Genomic DNA, 17,278 nt, shown 5'->3' with positions numbered 1-17,278 from the left:
TCAATCTCAGCACTCCTTACATTTCAGACTGGATACGTTTTTGTGGGGTTGGGGCAGCAGGGTAGGGGTGGGGTCTGTGCTGTGCCTTATAGAATGTTTAACAGCACCCCTGACCTACCTACTAGATACTAGTAGCACTCTCCCTCTCCCAGCTGGGACAACCAAAAACGATTCCAGACTTTGGCTAATGTCCCCTGAAGGGCTAAATTGCCCAGTTGAGAACCACTAACCTAATCTAATCCTTAGGATTGTTGTTTTATACATATTATTGCAAATACAGAGTACGGTACCTATGAATGAATGAATGAATGAATGAATGAATGAAAAGCACCCCAGAATTATTAATTCCCACAACAGATGCCATCACTGCCCCTCCTACGTCTCCTTATCATCCACCTCAACTCACTGATGGCCGCTTCCCATGATCACCTGGACCCTCTGGCCTTAGGAGTATGGTTAGTCCATGAACAGGGCAAATTGGAAGTTGATGCCCTTGCAAGCAGCCCTTAACCACTGAGAGGCTAGGAGTTGGTGAAATAAACACTCCAGCCTCCTAGCCCTTTAGTTGAGACAGTTGTGTTCTACACTGTCTCCCCGAATTCCCCAGTGGGCTTAGACCCCATTGCCCAGGGGGGCAGCTGGCTCTATAACACACCTCTTCCCTGCCTTCACTTTTCTAAGTGAAGGTATCTCCTAAGGTCACTTCCCAGACTCTTTGTACGACTTCTATCTTGCTTGTGTTTCTATCTTTCAGTCACCTATTTTATAAAAATTGTGACTTTTATTTCTATAAATGTCCTGCTTGCTGATTCATCAGACTTCTCACGAGCACTTACCCAGTTCACAGTGTTTCCAAAAAATTTTTAAGTACTGCAAGTAAGCTACTGTCCTACTCTGGGGGCTGCTGAAAATAACAATCAACACATCCCAGACGGTCTCCATGCAGGTAAAACAATGAGCCTAGGATTCTCACTTCTCACTTGGCCTAAGCCCAACCTACCCCCCACGTTGCTGCCACACAGCTTCTTCTCAAATGCACGTCATATCGTGTCTGCCACGAGCCCAGCAGTCTCTGTTGCTGTAAACTCAGGACCTAAAACCACGTGGCACGTAGTCGGTACCCGGTAATATCTGCTGAATTACTGAGTGAATGTCATTCTCATGCTTAAAATCTTTGGATGCTTCCCCACGTTATCAGTAAAGAATCAAGATCAAACTCCTTCAAATGGTACACAAGGCAGGGCCTTCGTGACTCAGCCCCTGCTTCCCTCTCCAACTTCATCCCTCACCACTTATTCATTCAACCTTACCCCTAAATACACACGTGCACTGTACATTTGCCATCCCATACTATCTGTGATTCTTACAAAGGTATGTTCTTTTTAGGGCTGTGCTTTTTGCACGTGCTGCCCTCAGTTTGGGATGTCTTTTTCGGGTCTTTTCCCTGTTGACACCTCCAGGTTCTTCTTGGGGCTGCTCAACTCTGACTGGCTCGGGGTGAGGAGTGGGGCGAGCCTGTCCTGATCTTTTTGGGTAAAGGTAGCCCTTCTCTGCTCCCATTGCACTATTGTACTTTGAGGTTTGCTTATTAATCTGACCCACCAGAGAGAGAGCTTTGAGATAAGGGGCCATTTCTTTGATTTGGAGGTATCCCCAGTACCTGACACATTTTACGTGCTGAGAAGATAAATGCTTGTGCATTAATCAAAGGATTTGATTGTTCTCAGTACTAATAATTTTAAAAGGCTTTAGTATGTGAATTAATTAGGATTCTCCAGAGAAACAGAACCAATAGGATATATATAGATACATAGAAAGAGATTTATTCTGAGGGATTGGCTCACATGATTACAGAGGCTGAGAAGTCCCACCATCTGCTGTCTGCAAGCTGGAGGCCCAGGATAGCTGGTGGTGTAATTCCAGTCCAAACCCAAAGGCCTGAGAACCAGAAGAGCCAATGGTATAAATCCTAGCCTGAGTCCAAAGGCTTGAGAACCGAGAGTGCTAATGCCCAAGGGCAGGAGAAGATGGATATCCTAGTTCAAACAGAGAGAAAATTCTTCCTTCCTCCACCTTTTGGTTCTGTTAAGGCCTTCAAAGGATTGGGTGATACCCACTCATGTTGATGGGAGAGATCTTCTTTACCCAGTCTACTGATTCAAATGTGTATCTCCTTCCCAAACATCCTCACAGACACATTCAGAAATAATGTTTTACCACCATCTAAGCATCCCTTAGCCCACTTGAGTTGACACGTAAAATTAACCATCACAGTATGTAATCTTCATTCCCCTATATCAGCAACTAATTTCTACATAGAGAGAATATTTGGTAAATCCCAGGGATTCCCTGACTGCGAACCGGAAAGACAAACCACAGGTACAGGAACCACAATTATCTAAGCCTCTTACTCTTATGGTTTAGTTGTACTAATTGTGGGAAGAAACTCCTGCCTTGGCCAAGGAATAATGTGACCTGCCACCCGAGCCTGTAGAGAAGGCTCAATGTATGAATACAAACTCCTCCCACTGGTGGGAGGCTGTCACAATAACCCAGAAAAGCTGTTTGGAAGTTGTGTTCTTCATTGAACTGAGCTCTTGCAACCTAGAAGAACATCTTCAAGATGGGATGTTTACAAATTCCACACCAGCTCTTAAATCTTCGAGCTTGCGGTTGGGACTAGCGAGCTGGTTTCATGGAAACAGAAGGTAGAAAACAAGGGCAGAAGAAGATGTACTTGTTCTGCTCTAAAGGCCTAATTAATTCTCCATCCAAATCCTCTTCAGAGAGAAGGATCTAGCTGGGACAAAGTGACCCCTCCTCACTTCCCTATCCCAATCTTCCACACTCACCTTTCTAAAACAAAGCTGGTTGAAAAGTCTCAGGGTTGTTTTCCATTCTAAAACAACCCTGAGACTTGAATAAAATCTAATCATATGAAGAAAAAATCATAATGGCAATGAAGAACATAATGAAAGGGGAGTTTTCATAATATTGATTCAATCATGCAACCAGCAAGCACAGAGTGTCTACTTACATAACCATCTCATACATCACGAGGGGCTTCTCTGTTCCTGAAAATGATAATATTTATAAGGTGCATATGCCCACCAAGGCAAAGTGCAGGAATCAAATGCTGAACACGATCTCTGAAAAGTAATAGACATTCACGTGACACGAAATCTCCTGAATCCTGTCAGTGGGATGATTTAGGTTTCTCCTGCTGAGCTAAGAATCAACCAAAATTTATTTTCAACAAAGTAGGAGACATAGGTCTTCTACCTGGACCGCCTGCAACTTTTCTTTATTTCCAACTTCCTAACCTTTGAATATCCTATTGACACCCTGTTTATTTCACAAAAAGAGACCTTCTACCACTACCTAATGCCCCCAGTTCTCCAAGCCCTTCACTCATTGGACTGTCTGTATCCCCTTACGGAAACCTGAATGAAATATGAATGCTGTCTTTTTCTTCCTCTGTTTCCACTTGACAATACATGATAACATATGCCATCCCAACTACACTTCAGCAGTATGCTCTAAATAGCACAGGGGAGTCACCTCAACTCAACAGACAGTTATTTACGATGGGATTCCAGGAGCTGGTCCATTCAAGACCATGAAAATTCCATGTGGAAATAAATGCAGGGACTGGAACTTCCTCAGAAAAAATCACAGAGCCACCAAATGCCCAAGCTGGAAGAAATCCGCAGGCACCACAAAACCAGCTAACTCCCTTGATGGTTGAAGATATCAATGCTTCCCTAAAAGCCAGGGAAGATATTTGAGATGTTCAAGTCCCAATAATAGGGCAGATGAGCCATGCCAGGACTCAAGTTTCCTGACACTCATACCATGCTCCACAGTACCTGTCATCAAGTCTTCCCATTACTAAATCCCTCAGTCTCCTGAACAAGCTGGCCTGGCCTTGGTGGCCCCAGACATTGCCAACATGTTTTAACCAACAGATAAGACGATCTCTGGGAAGAGTTCGATGTCCTTTTCCTTGCAAGTACTAAAGCATCCCTTGTTACTTTCCTACAATAAATCCATGTGGGCTTTATCAGGATACTCAAAAAGTTTTTATCCAGGACCTTATGGATACTGAATGAATTAATTAGGGACAGAGTAGAGACTAGATCCTGCTTCTCCTGACTCTCTGTATAGCATAGATTCCACTCTTTTGAAGTTCCCCATACCCCAGTGTTCTGGCAGAGAGATCTCAAAGAGGAAGTGATGCACTTCCACATTCAAGATTCAAACCCATCATTCTGAAGCCAACATGCTATATATTACCTCTTCTACATGTCTAACATTAGCCAAGACAATTTCCTTCAGCTGGAACCTTCCTGGAACCAACTTTTCCTGCTAAAGACAAACATTAATCTAGCTAAAGTAACTGCTACTGCTGTTATAAAAATATATTATTACTTGTAGGGCTCCACAGAATAAGAGGTCATTCTTTTTTTATGTGCTGTAGTAATAAGAATGTGTAAATGTCATTTTTATTTTGACAGTATTTCAGAGGAAGGCATTAATGCCACATTCTATCTAAATAGGTTTTTATGATAACAAAGACCAGTGCCTTTCCCTATTGGATTCTCTTGATGGACAAAAGGCTCCAAAATGGCTTTAAAAAATAATGCAACCATGACCCTCAAGGAAAAAATTCAAAGTCTGACAGAAAACTATAGGGTAAGGAACTTGGCAAAACTGCATGAACAACACAAGTGATTTAAGCTTGGTTTTACTTTACTTAACTCATGTTTCTGACACTCTCCTTCTCAAAAAAAACTCCATCCCTGACTAATAATCTCAAATTCTATGTGGTTTTCTTACTTTCGGGTATGTCAGGCCTAGTAGGTGATAAACAGTCCAGCCTTTACACAGTTCAGCAGGTGAATTTAGACAAATGATACACCCAGAAAGACGGTCCCTTCACCAAAAAGAGGAAAAGAGAAAATGAAGAAATGCTCTACTTATCTTGTGCCGGTAAAGAGAGTGTCAATTAGCACAGCCTATTTAGAAAGTGCATTGGTGAAACCAAGTCAGAGCTGAAAGATTTTCAATCCCTTTGACAGTCAATCCTGGAAATAACTCCTAGAAAAATAATGTGAGTAAAATGTCCATTGCAATGTTAACCAGAATGCGGAATGGGCAGGAGGGGGTGGTTTTTATGCATGAGAAAATGAAGATGTCCATTGTTGTGTTGACTAAAACAAGAGAAGGGTTGTGAGAGAAAAACTGGGGAAAAAACCCTTCATGTCTCAACAATAGAGATATAATTGTAATAAAACATAGTGTCCATTTGATTAAATATACAGCCTTTATAAATAATAATTATGAAACCTGCATAGAAACCTAGAAAAATATTTTGAATGAAATATTAGAGAATACCAAATAGTATCATCTTAGTTTGGGCTGCTATAACAAAATACTGCAGACTGGGTAGCTTTTAACAAGAGAAATTTATTTCTTACAGTTCTGGAGTCTGGGAAGCCCAAGATCCAGGCGCCAGATCCAGGTCGCGTTCTGGTGAGGGCCCTCTTTTTCATTCACTGGTGGCACCTTCTCATTGTGTCCTCACATGGTGGAAGAGCTTAGGGATCTCTCTGGAGCCTCTGTTATAAGGTCATTCATGGGGACTCCACCCTTTATGGCTTAAGCACCTCACAAAGGCCTACCTCCTAATACCATAACATCAGGCATTAGGATTTCAAACATATGAATTTTGAGGAGACACAATCATTCAGACCATGCAAGTATGGATATTTCAATTACAGTAATTCGAAAAGAACACCATTGCCCTGCTTAAACACCTTCACTGACTCCCTACTGCCATCAAGTTTTAGCACAACCTCCTTAAAATGGCCATCAGGTCCTATTTTGTTTGGTCACCCCACTCCCTAACTGTCCAGCTCTGACTATTTAGACACCTTAGAAATTGCCCAAACGTGTCACCCTTCAGCAGTCAGCTGAGGCACCGCTTCTCTGAGAGTTTTCCATGACCTTCTTTACAACAAGACTCCCCTTCTCAGCATTTTCACACTGCACTGCAATTGCCTGTGCACTTTTCAGTTGCCCCAAGAAGACGGAGAACTTCTTTTGAACTGAGATCTTGTCTACTTTACTCACAGCTCTATCCTCACCTAGTGCCTGGCATACAGAGGGGCTCAACGGATGTGCACCGAATGAATGGATAAATAAAAGAATGATCAGTGAGCGAATCAGTGAAGAAATCAATCAATAAATAGCGTTGCTACTGGCCACGCTGCTGTCTTATTTGAGTGAGTAACGGAATACATGCACATGCGCATGCAGTGCAGTGAACAGCGATAAGAAGGGAAGATGAAACGTGAAAGACTGTGCATTGGGGTAGTCGAGCCTCTCTTCTTCAAAATTGTCTTTAATATGGTGGGAGGTTTGGGGAGGTAACAACTTTATTGAGATATAATTCACATACCATACAACTTGCTCATTTAAAGTATAAAAAACAATAGTTTTTAATATATTAACAGAGTTGGGAAAACATCACCACAATTAACTTTAGAACATTTTCATTACCACGGAAAGGGACTATAAACTTTTTGACTATCACCTCCCCCACCTATCCCCCCTTACTCCCCAGCCCCAGGCAACCGCTCATCTACTTTCTACCTCTATAGATTTACGTATTCTGGACCTTTCATGTAAATGCACTCATCTAATATGTGGCCTTTCGTGTCTGGCTTCTTTCACTTAGCATAATGTTTTCAAGTTTCATCCATGTTGTATCATGTATCAGTACCTTATTCATTTTTATGCCTAAATAATATTTCATAGTATGGATATACCATAATTTGTTCATCATTCATCAGTTAATGGATATTTGGGTTGTTTCCACCTTTTGACTATTATGAAAAATGCTGCTATGAACATTTGTATACAAGTTTTTCAGTGGACATAATAGTTTTATTTCTCTTGAACATATACCAAGGAGCAGAACGGCTGGGTCCTGTGTTAATTCTATGTTTAAATTTTGAGGAACCACAAGGATGTTTTCCATATTGGTTGTACCATTTTACATTCACCCCAACAGTGTATGAAGGTTCTGATTTCTCCATATCCTTACCAACATTTATTATTTTGTGGGTTTTTTTATTATAGCCATCCTAGTGGGTACAAAATGGCATTGTAGCTTTGATTTGTATTTCTCTGAAAACTAATAACATTGAGCATCTTTTAATGTGCTTATTGGCCATTTGTATATTTGATCCTATGTTAAAAAATGTTTAGAATGAGAAAGAAAAGGTTTCTTTCTTATAAAAATGAAGTGCACTGAAGATTTCTCTTAGCCTGTGGTAATAACCACCAAAAGAGAAAAGCACAAAAAAGATTCTTCAATGACTCACAAGAAAGAAAGATATCACAAGACTGCCTTTGTGGATGAGTGAGGACTTCAGCCCCAGGGTCAGATGGCAAGGCTTCAATCCTGATTCTGGGCAAGTTACCCAGACGCTCAGATTCCTGGTTTCCACAACTATAAAATGGAATGCTAATAATACCTACATCATAGGGCTGGTGTGATAATTAAACAAATGTACATAGACCCTAGCACACAGTAAGCACTCAATAAATGCTTGGTGTAAGAAACAAGGTTAATTAAAATTAACCAGTTTTTTTTTTAACTCTAGGATTTCTAGAAGGCTTTATTGTGCAAATATGCATTAAGACTCTCAGAGAAGAATTTTGTTTCCCAAATGTAATTGACCATGGAACCCCTTTTTCATAGGTCATGTGGCAGGGCAAGTGGTCCAGTAACTCACTTGGGGGAATGTTAACCCATCCTCTCTCACTTTACCCACCGGGAAGCTGAGGCCCTCGAAGGAGCTGGCCCAGGACACTTGGCTACTTGATCACAAACCCAAATGGAGAAGCCAAGTCCCCTGCTCCTCCCATTCTTTAGTGAGACTCTTTCCATGAACCCATCACCTTGAGAGTGAGGAAAGAAGGAGAAGTCCGATGTCTGCCCACCCCACACTCCACCTATAAGGTCCATCAGGCTCAGTCCCCACCCTCTCAGGCCCATCATTACCTTTACATGGTCTGGAGCAAGAGTACAACGGAGAGCCACATATCACATGTCTAAGTACATAACAGGTATAAGTAAACATAACAAACTGCTGAAGAAAATATGTTCTAACCCCCTGCCTCAGCAAATAGACCTTCATAATGACCTGGAAGGCCAAGTTCAAATTTCGAGCCCCTCAGAGTTCCTCAGTGAACATGAGGAGAAGGAGGTCCCTAGCCCAAGGCCATACTCCATCTTTTCCAACCCCCAGCTCTGTCCCACACTGTGAGGGGCCTTGTTCATATGTATACAGACCCCTAGAACCATATGTCCAAGCTTCACCCAGAGCCCCCTGCCTTAGCTGCCTCTTGACACCCCTCAGAACTCGGGGGGTAGACCAACAGCATGGCGGACCCTCAGGATGTCAGACCCAGAGGAGAAGCCTGGGTGCGGAAGTGGGTTTGGGGCTGTTTGGGCAGGAATTTGGGCTTCCGGCACCTGAAGTATGGAGGGGCATGGGCTCTGAGTGGAATGGAGTTCCTCAGCCCTGCAGAATCCATGCCCTGTGTGGAGAGGTGGATGGGAAGAGGCCAGTGCAGGTGAAGCCCAGGTGAGGGCAGTCTGCTCGCTCCACCCGACTGAATGTCACCAGGACTGTTTCAGAGAAGATGCCTGAAAAGAAACCCCTGAGAACGTGGGCGTGCCTCTCGCCTCCCTGAAACATGGGCTTTTTAACTGAACTAGCCCTCCAGCCCCATCGAGGATGGCCATCCCACAGATTCCTGAGCAGTGGCACCAGGAATTCTCCACGTGACACACCGAGGCAACAGGAAGGGCACAGCAAGGCGACCGGGGGAGCATTTTCTCAGCCCTCCCCTTAGGGAGGAGGTAGATTTGGTAGATGAGAGAAGATCGGTAAAAACTGGAAGGAGACTCAAGGCTCACATTATCTCTGGATGGTTTGCTCCATGTAAATAAATAAGAACTTTATGGTAGCAAGCAGATTGTACATTATCATTAGCATGATTTCGGCCTGCTTTATGGCTCCTCAGCTAGTTGAAAACATATTTTTAGTTCTAATATCAAAACCTGTCAGAATTTGTTTTGCTAAAACTAACAGAATGATACAGGTCAGATCAATTATTATGAAAAATTCAATTAAGAAAGTGCCATAGGTGGCACTATAAAAAAAGACTGCGACTGCACATATGGCTGGAAAGAAGTGACGGCACCAACGCCATCCTGCCCTTCAGTCCTTGTCACTGGGGCCATATCAGAAAGGGGACCCCCTCCTCCTTCTCCATGCCAGGCTCACGCTCCCTTCTGTCCCCCAAAACCTTCTGCTGTCTTCCATCACCCCAAACCAGGGCACCTGGCAACCAGTTTAACTGTGTTGCCTGCAGAGGATTTGGTGAACAGGGCCTTTGGTATCCCAGAGCACTGAAAATTTTAAACAGGAGACAAGGAAACATTCAGACAATTACATATAACGACCCAAGTTTACCTGGATGCCCTAACTCTTGCCTGCTGCGTAAGTGGTCAGGGGTTAGGGAACCAGCTCTGGGATCCCACATGCTGGATTTAGGTCCCTTTACTACTTCATGTGATGAGGAGGAATTTACTTAATCCCTCTAGGCCTCAGTTCTCTTATCTAAAGATAGGGATAATAACATCAGCCCCCTCTTGTATCTGTTGAGCAAACTAAATGAGATAATGCATGTTAAAGTACTTAGCATGGTGCCTGGCAAACAGTAAAAACGCAATCCATATTAGTTATTATCTTTAGTTTTCTGTCATTGACAGGCAACAGGTGTGGTGGAAAGGCTTACAGTTTAAGGCAGGAAATCTGGACCTGCCACGAGCTCTAAGACTCTGGGGTAGTCAGCTCACCTCTCTGGACCTCCATTTCCTCATCAACAAATGGGGAATAATTGTACCCATATGGCAGAGTTGTTTCAGGCTTCAGTGGAATACTGCATGGGGAAAGTGTTTGCAAACTATTACGTGATATGCAAGCATAATTTAATGTAATCATCTCCAAGCCAGCCCTGAGCCTCTGGAAGCACTGGGCAGATGCCATCTATGTGAGTTTGTTCAGAAAATGGACTGTCCAGGCAGTTGAGTAATACCTAAAAGCATCCTAAGAGTCTAACGACGCAAAGCAAAGATGAGGCACAGAAACGCGGAAGCCTGAACTCAGAAGGGTCCGAGATACACAGCAGAGCCCGGTTCAGAGAGGAATTGCCTGACTTACTGTACTTAATAGCTTAGCATCTTTCAAATAGATTAGGTGTAATTTTTTTTAAAGCCCCCAAATTGACATGCAATAGCATGGCTTCCTGTCAAGTCTACAATGGTTTTGTCCTTGAAATCATAACCCAAGAGATAAACCAGTGTGGGATTGCTGAGACGCACCGCAATGGCAGCCATTCTTGGGCTGGCCAGACCTGGCCTCAGAGTTTTGCTGATTGAGGCAGCCAGCGATCTGACCACTTGGCTCAGACTGTGGAATTTTTCAACCTTCTGGTCCGCAGCTCTTGGCTAACAAGTATGCTGTCTGCGGGCCCTTCCAGCCTGGTCGTTCTCCAAGGCAAAGGGAGCTGTTATTTACACACAACTCTTCCTTCTTAGCCTCTGGGGCCCGGGCTGTGTTCTGCCTTTCTTAGCCTGAGTCTCTTACTTTAGGAAAGCCTCGGGGACATACAACACAGGACAATGGAAAGGGGGAAGGCGTTCTGAAGAAAATGAAAGGCAGTAGGAGACAGCCTTTCTGGCCTGACCCCGCTCTCCCTCCTCAGGTGAAGGAAGAGGAAGGGCGGCGTCAAGGTTGCGCCAGAGCGGTGCTGAGGCCGTCGCAGATTGGGGAAGCGGCAGCTTGCAGAGCTCGGGGGAGCTGCTGCAGGAGGCGGCCTCGTCCGCCAGGGGAGACTGAGCATCCGCAGGCCACGGGGCCAGCAGGGGCCTGCTCCTTTGGTGTCCCGAAAGGGCTGTGTAGGCAGTGTCACCTGGAGCAGGAGACGCGACCCCCCGAGGATGGAGACCAGGCCCTGCCGGGATGGCGCTGGGAGTCCAACCTCGTCCCCACGCTCTGGTCTCCACCTCGGTTTCCTTTTTAGCTGCGGCTAAAGACACAAAACCACGATTCAAACAAAAAACCCCTCACCTCACATGTGTAATTTCAACATTTGTATTCAATGTGGGGGGATGGGGGGACCGTAGCTCAGCAAGCACGTCCCTTGAGCCCCCTTCTGCCCTCACCGCTCCCTCCTCCGGGCCCTTTCCTCCCCGCCTGCACCCTGGAAGCTGCTGCCTTCCGTTCTCCTTTCTGGCCTCTTGCTGCGCTCTCTGCTTTCCTGTCTCAGGCCCTTTCCCTCGAAATCTCTCCTCTCTGCTCCCCCCTCCCTGCTCCCCCCTCTGGCTCCCCTCTGCCCCCTCTTCTCTGTTCCCCCCTCCCTGCTCCCCCCTCTGGCTCCCCTCTGCCCTCTCTTCTCTGCTGCCCCCTCCCTGGACACCCCCCTCGCCCCCCTGCTCCCCGCTCTGGCTCCCCTCTGCCCCCTCTTCTCTGCTCCCCCCTCCCTGGTCCCCCCCCTCGACCCCCTGCTCCCCGCTCTCTGCTCCATCCTCTCTGCTCCCCTTCCTTTCTGCTCCCCACTCTCTGCTCCCTCCTCTCTGCTCCTCCCTCCCTGGTCCCCCCTCTGGTTCCCCTCTGCCCCCTCCTCTCTGCTCCCCCCTCCCTGATCCCCCCCTCGCCCCCCTGCTCCCCCCTCTCTGCTCCATCCTCTCTGCTCCCCTTCCTTTCTGCTCCCCACTCTCTGCTCCCCACCTTTACTCACCCCTCTGCCCGCCACCCCCTCTTCTCTGCTCCCCCTCGTCTCTCAGTCCCCCCCATTCTCTCTGCTGCTCTTCTAGTCTATCTTTCCTGTCCGCAGCCCATCTCTTCGAAATGCCCTGATGGGGACTTTCTGATTTCTCTGTTTCTAGCTTCTGGGACTTTAAACATAGTGTAATCTTATACGTAGCTGTCAAAAGGCCGTGATGCTGGTGGAGGAAGTATAAGGGAGAGGACGTGGTGGTTCGAGTTTAAATAAGGAAAATAAGTGTAATGATAAAACAATTTTATTTCAATTTTCTAAGAATACAGATTTCTTCTCATATTTCTCCGTAGTCTCTATAGAGCCTAGCATTGTGCCTAACACAAAAAAAACACTAAGTAAATATTGGTGGAATAAGTCAATGAATGAATTGAATGAACAAATACTGAAACAAAATGTGGTTTTATTTCGTTTGAGCACATGCAGCCACAGTGTCAAATGAACCAGAGAGCAGACATGCCCCTCTTTAGAGAACCTTGAAAATCCTCTAGTGAAAGGGCGTATTCACTAACAATTAGCAGAAGCATTATTAAAATGTAAATGCTGCTGCTAAGGTTTGCCCTCTTCCATGGGCTAACATTTCCCTTGTTTACATTACTAATTTTCTTGGCAAACCCTCTTTTATAAATACAGGTAGAATCCCGCTCCACAAGTTCTGTACACAAAGCCGCGGACTCCGCACACGTCCCATGGTGACACTGGATTACTTTCCCCATCCGCTCTGCACACACCTGGTTCATCTGCTCGATTGATCTATCCTTTCAACAAATATTTGTTTTATACTTTTTTTGTGCCAACCTTTATGCTGCATGCTTTGCACGTACCATCTCATTGAATCCACACCATGCTCTGAAGAAGGTACAGCTCTTATCTCTACTTTTCAGATGAGGAAACTGAGGCTAAAGCTGGTCAAGTAGGTTCACCAATCGTCCGGTTTGCCCAGCTCTGAGGGGGTTCCCAGGAGAAGGGACTTGCAGTTTTTCCTACCAGGACAGTCCGAGGCAAGCTCTTCCAGTTTGCTTGGGGCTGTGGAGTTTCCCAGGACATGGGACTTTCAGTGCTAAAATGGGAAAGTCCCATGCAAACTGGATGAGTTGGACACCTGACCCTAGTCATGTGTTCAAGGTCACACAGCTGGTAAACAGTAGAGTGGCATTCAAAGCACCCCTGGTCTGAGGTCAAGGCCCCACTTTTACCTACCCTGTTTCATCTAGCCAACCTCTAACCTTACAGTTCTGGCTGCTTCTAAGACATCTCGCAGTCACCTCACACCCCAAATAGCACCCCCCAAAAAATCTCTCTTCCCCTAAAACCAACTGTGTTGATTCCAACTCTACTGAAGTTACCTAAAAGCATCCTAAGAGTCACTTTCAGTTCTCCCAAATCCTTCTCCCTTGCTGCTCCCTTCACCACCACCCTGATCATGTGTTCAGCCCCTGAATTCCTGGAGCCACCAAGTGTCCACCCTGCAGAGCACCCTGAGATGCATTCTCTGGAACATACACCTGAAAGAGAATTCATGGGACAGCCTTGCACTGGGCATGTTAAAAAGCTAAGACAAAGAGAATAAAAGGACAGAGCCCTGTCCAGCACCACATCTTCCTAACCTGTGGCCAGCATGCTTTCCAAAGCACCTCGCCTTGCCTCTCCTGTGCTTCCCCTGGGCCTCAGAGCAAGTCCAAACTCCTCATCTGGAACATTCCAACCCTCCCACCCTCCCTGCAAGTCTGTCACATACCCTCTCTGCTCAGCTAGGTTGGTCTGGTCCTCGCAGCCCTCTGATCACCTTCACATACTCTCCTCTGCTCTTGTCTGCCCTGCCCTCTCTCCATCACTGAGACGGTCTTTATTGAGCACCTACTATGCGCAAAGCCTCATACCAGGAAACACATCCAGGAGAAGACACAGCCCCCAAAACAAGTTGCTTTCCAGCTCCCTCACGTTCCACCTCCTCCAGACCCCTTTTCTCATCATTTTCCAGAACATACATTGTCTATACCGTGACTTTTGGCATTTAAGCTTTCCAATCTCATCTTCTGTCTGCTCCATGTAGATGGCTCTTGATTTCTTAATAAGATTGACCGTAGTAGTACTGAAAAGCCTTTCTTCCTGTTCCCCACAACACATCTGGCCTTCTGCTGGGCATATACTTGAGAATGACTTGTTGAGCTGAATTAAGTTGGTCACAACAGATTTTCTGTCACAGACAATCCTATGCAGCAATTTTTTTCCCTCTGATTCCGGTTTACACAGCAGTCATTCTGCCAAAGAAAACCTCGACTGGATACTCTTTGCACCGCGGTCCAGGAGGGAAAGAACTGACATCCAACTGACCCACTAACATTGCTTTATTCCACCGCCACTGGGGAGAAACCCACCTCCCTTTCCTGCTCTCCCTCCTCCCCCAGACGGCTCAAAGAACCTAATCGTCATCTTCTGAATCCTCCCTGTCACCCTCCGCCCCCTCAGCAGATGCACGTACCGCCTCAAATACTGAACCACAACTCAGATTTTTAAAGTTCAAGAGTTAAGAAGAACTAGCAATTGACTCATTTCTCCTTGATTCAAAGAGCTGCGGGTTCTCTAGAGCCGCCCTGACACCCCTTATGTGGGCCTGTTCCCGAAGCCAGGGCAGTCCAAGGGGATTCCTACTTGCCTAACCAAACTGAACAGAGGACCATAAATTACATGGCCTTGATGTGTGACCTTGAGCCAATAAGTCATTTTACTGCTCTGGGCTCAGGATCCTGCAGCTACAAAGTGAGGGTCTGCTTCTCCACAGGTTCTCCACGGACCCCTGAGCAAGCACATTCCCTGACTCGAATTTCTTTCTCCCTCCTGGGCTCCGCCCCCCAGCACAACTTGCTCAGAAAACAACACCAGCCCCAATAAGTCCTCTGCCACCCGCTCAGCTCTTCCATTGCCAGGATAAAAGGTGAAAGGATGCTTCCTTTTTATTAAGTTCCAGGCTGAGAAAAGCTCGTGAAACCTGCTAGTTCACGCGAGATGGAAAGACACTCCCAGTAAAAGGGCAAACAAGCCCCAGGGGCTCTCAGCTGTCCTGTGAAGATAAAACTACTCCAAACACTTTGGATGTTTGATTTCTGCGGCTCCTACCGATCCTCAAGCCATATATCATCTCCGAGTAGAGCAGTAAGTAGATAATGAGGGGCCTCTAAAAGGCAATGCCAGTTTTGGTATTCTGTGGATTCCTCCTTTGGATGACACACAGGGATCGCACACAGGTTCCCATTGGCCTTTCCTTGGAGAATTCACATTCAGAGGAGGAGAAAATGCTGTTTTAAGCACAATTGCCTTCTAAGGAGAGTGGATCTTAATAAATAGGAAACCCTTTGGGTCCAAGGAGTACCTTGATGGGTTTGAATATGAAAAATGGGCTGGGAAAAAAGTGTGGGAAGAGAGCCTGGGGCAGAGCTGAATTGCTCTGCGTAACTAATAAGAAGAATTGGAAATTGTGAGGAGAACCCAGGAAGGAGGGGATGAGAAAAAGAGAGAGGTCATCAGAATGGGTAAGTCTGGAGCTCTCTGTGGGTGGAGCGGCCAGTCAAAAAAATCCCAAGGTGTCCAGAACTTGGATGTCTTATTTCCAGTATGTAGTTGTAACCTGTTGTGATTAAAAAAAAAAAAAAAAAAAACCCATCTTCCTCTCATGTCGGCTGTAAAATCTCCTCTACAAACTTCCTTGTGTGAACGGGGTTTTTTGTTTATTTGTTTGTGTTGGTAGAACTCAGGGATGAGATTCAAGTTCAGGTGTGAGTCAAATGTGGAACAGAATAACAGAAAGACCAGAGCCACGAAATAAGAACGAAGGAGTTAGAAGCCAGGGGTAAGTAGAAGAAAATAACCCCCAAAGAATCTGGAGAAATCACTGGACATTCACAGTGCATTGGATTGGCGATTCAAGCTCATCTTTTCTAGATATCGATGGGAAGGAAGAGTCCACGCATGTGATTGGGGGCAGGGGAGGGGTGAACGCATGCGCACACAGGACTGGAGAAGAATGAAAAGACTGAGAGGGAACGTTTGACCAGGTCTGGGCTCAGACCCGGGAAGCCCAGCTAACGATGACCTGCACCCCCTCTCCCCCACCCCCGGAATCTGAGGGCTCTTCCCTGAAGAAGCTGAGCAGGTAGAGTCTTGGCTGCTGGTTGGGAAATGAAAAGTCGTCATCAGGAGAAGGGGCAGCTGCTGGTTGGGAAATGAAAAGTCGTCATCAGGAGAAGGGGCAGCTGCTCGCTGCGAGGGGGCGTGGATGTGCACGTCCAGTGCTCTCTACGGTGAGGGAAACTGACCAGGAGAGTTTGAGCAGGTGAGGGATGAATTTCCCTTGATGGTTCAATGCTTTTACATTGAATATTTGCAAACGTCTAAAAACCATGGCGCCTCAAGGTGGAAGACAGCTTTCCCTTACAAATACAGCCCCTGTGAAAGCTATTAGAGTATGTGAATATACATTAGGAAAAACTGCACCAAGAAAGGGAGAGAGCAGGGTTGGATGGTGGGAAAGAACCAAATTCCTGGCATCCAAAATATAATCCCATAGAAAACTGGATGCTAGCCATGGAAATAGACCCTTCGATAGATCGTAATCAGGAAAGAAAAGCGAACGAGGAGGAGTCCAGCACAACCTCAGACATACCCCTCTGGGCTCTTTGGCTTCCACCTTTCCATGTTTTGTGAATTCAGTTTCATTCATTTTTTCCATGTATATTTACTGAACACCCAATACAAGTCAGGCACTTTTCTCGATGCTAAGGATACAGAGATGAAACAGACAAAGCCCTGCTCCTATAGACTTAAGTCAGACAATAAACAAGGGAAAGTACATGAATGAATGAGATCGTTTTAGGTACCGTTAAATAGCCTATGAGTAAACTAAAGCGCAGAACCGTGATGGAGAATGACGTGGTGTAGGGACTTCTTTAGAGAGAGGCCTTTCTGAGGAAAGCTCATTTGAGCTAAAATATGGGCAATGAGAAGGAGCCAGCCTTGAGAAGATGCTGGAGAAAGGCATCCTGAGCAGTGGGAAGGGAATGCAAAGGGCCTGGGGAGAGCAGGAGGGCCGGTGGGCCTGGAGCTGGAGGAGCATGCCTGGAGATGGGGGGGAGACGGGCAGGCAGGAAGCCCAGGGGCAGGTCCTGAGGGCCCTCGAAAGCCACAGTGAGGAAAGTCAAAGTGGGCAGCCATCTGGTACACTGCTGCGGAGAGGAGCCTCTTTCCTGAGCTGGGAGGCCATTTCTCCAAGGAGAGAAACATGGAGTGTGCAAGCTCAGCCCACAGGGAGACAGCTCCAGGAACGGTGGTTACAGCGAAGAGCCACCAGATGGCTCCGTGA

Source organism: Eschrichtius robustus, chromosome 7 (assembly GCF_028021215.1).
Source record: "Eschrichtius robustus isolate mEscRob2 chromosome 7, mEscRob2.pri, whole genome shotgun sequence".
NCBI classification, from domain to species: domain Eukaryota; kingdom Metazoa; phylum Chordata; class Mammalia; order Artiodactyla; family Eschrichtiidae; genus Eschrichtius; species Eschrichtius robustus.
The sequence above is the reverse complement of the archived record's forward strand: the minus strand, read 5'-3'. Positions refer to the sequence as shown.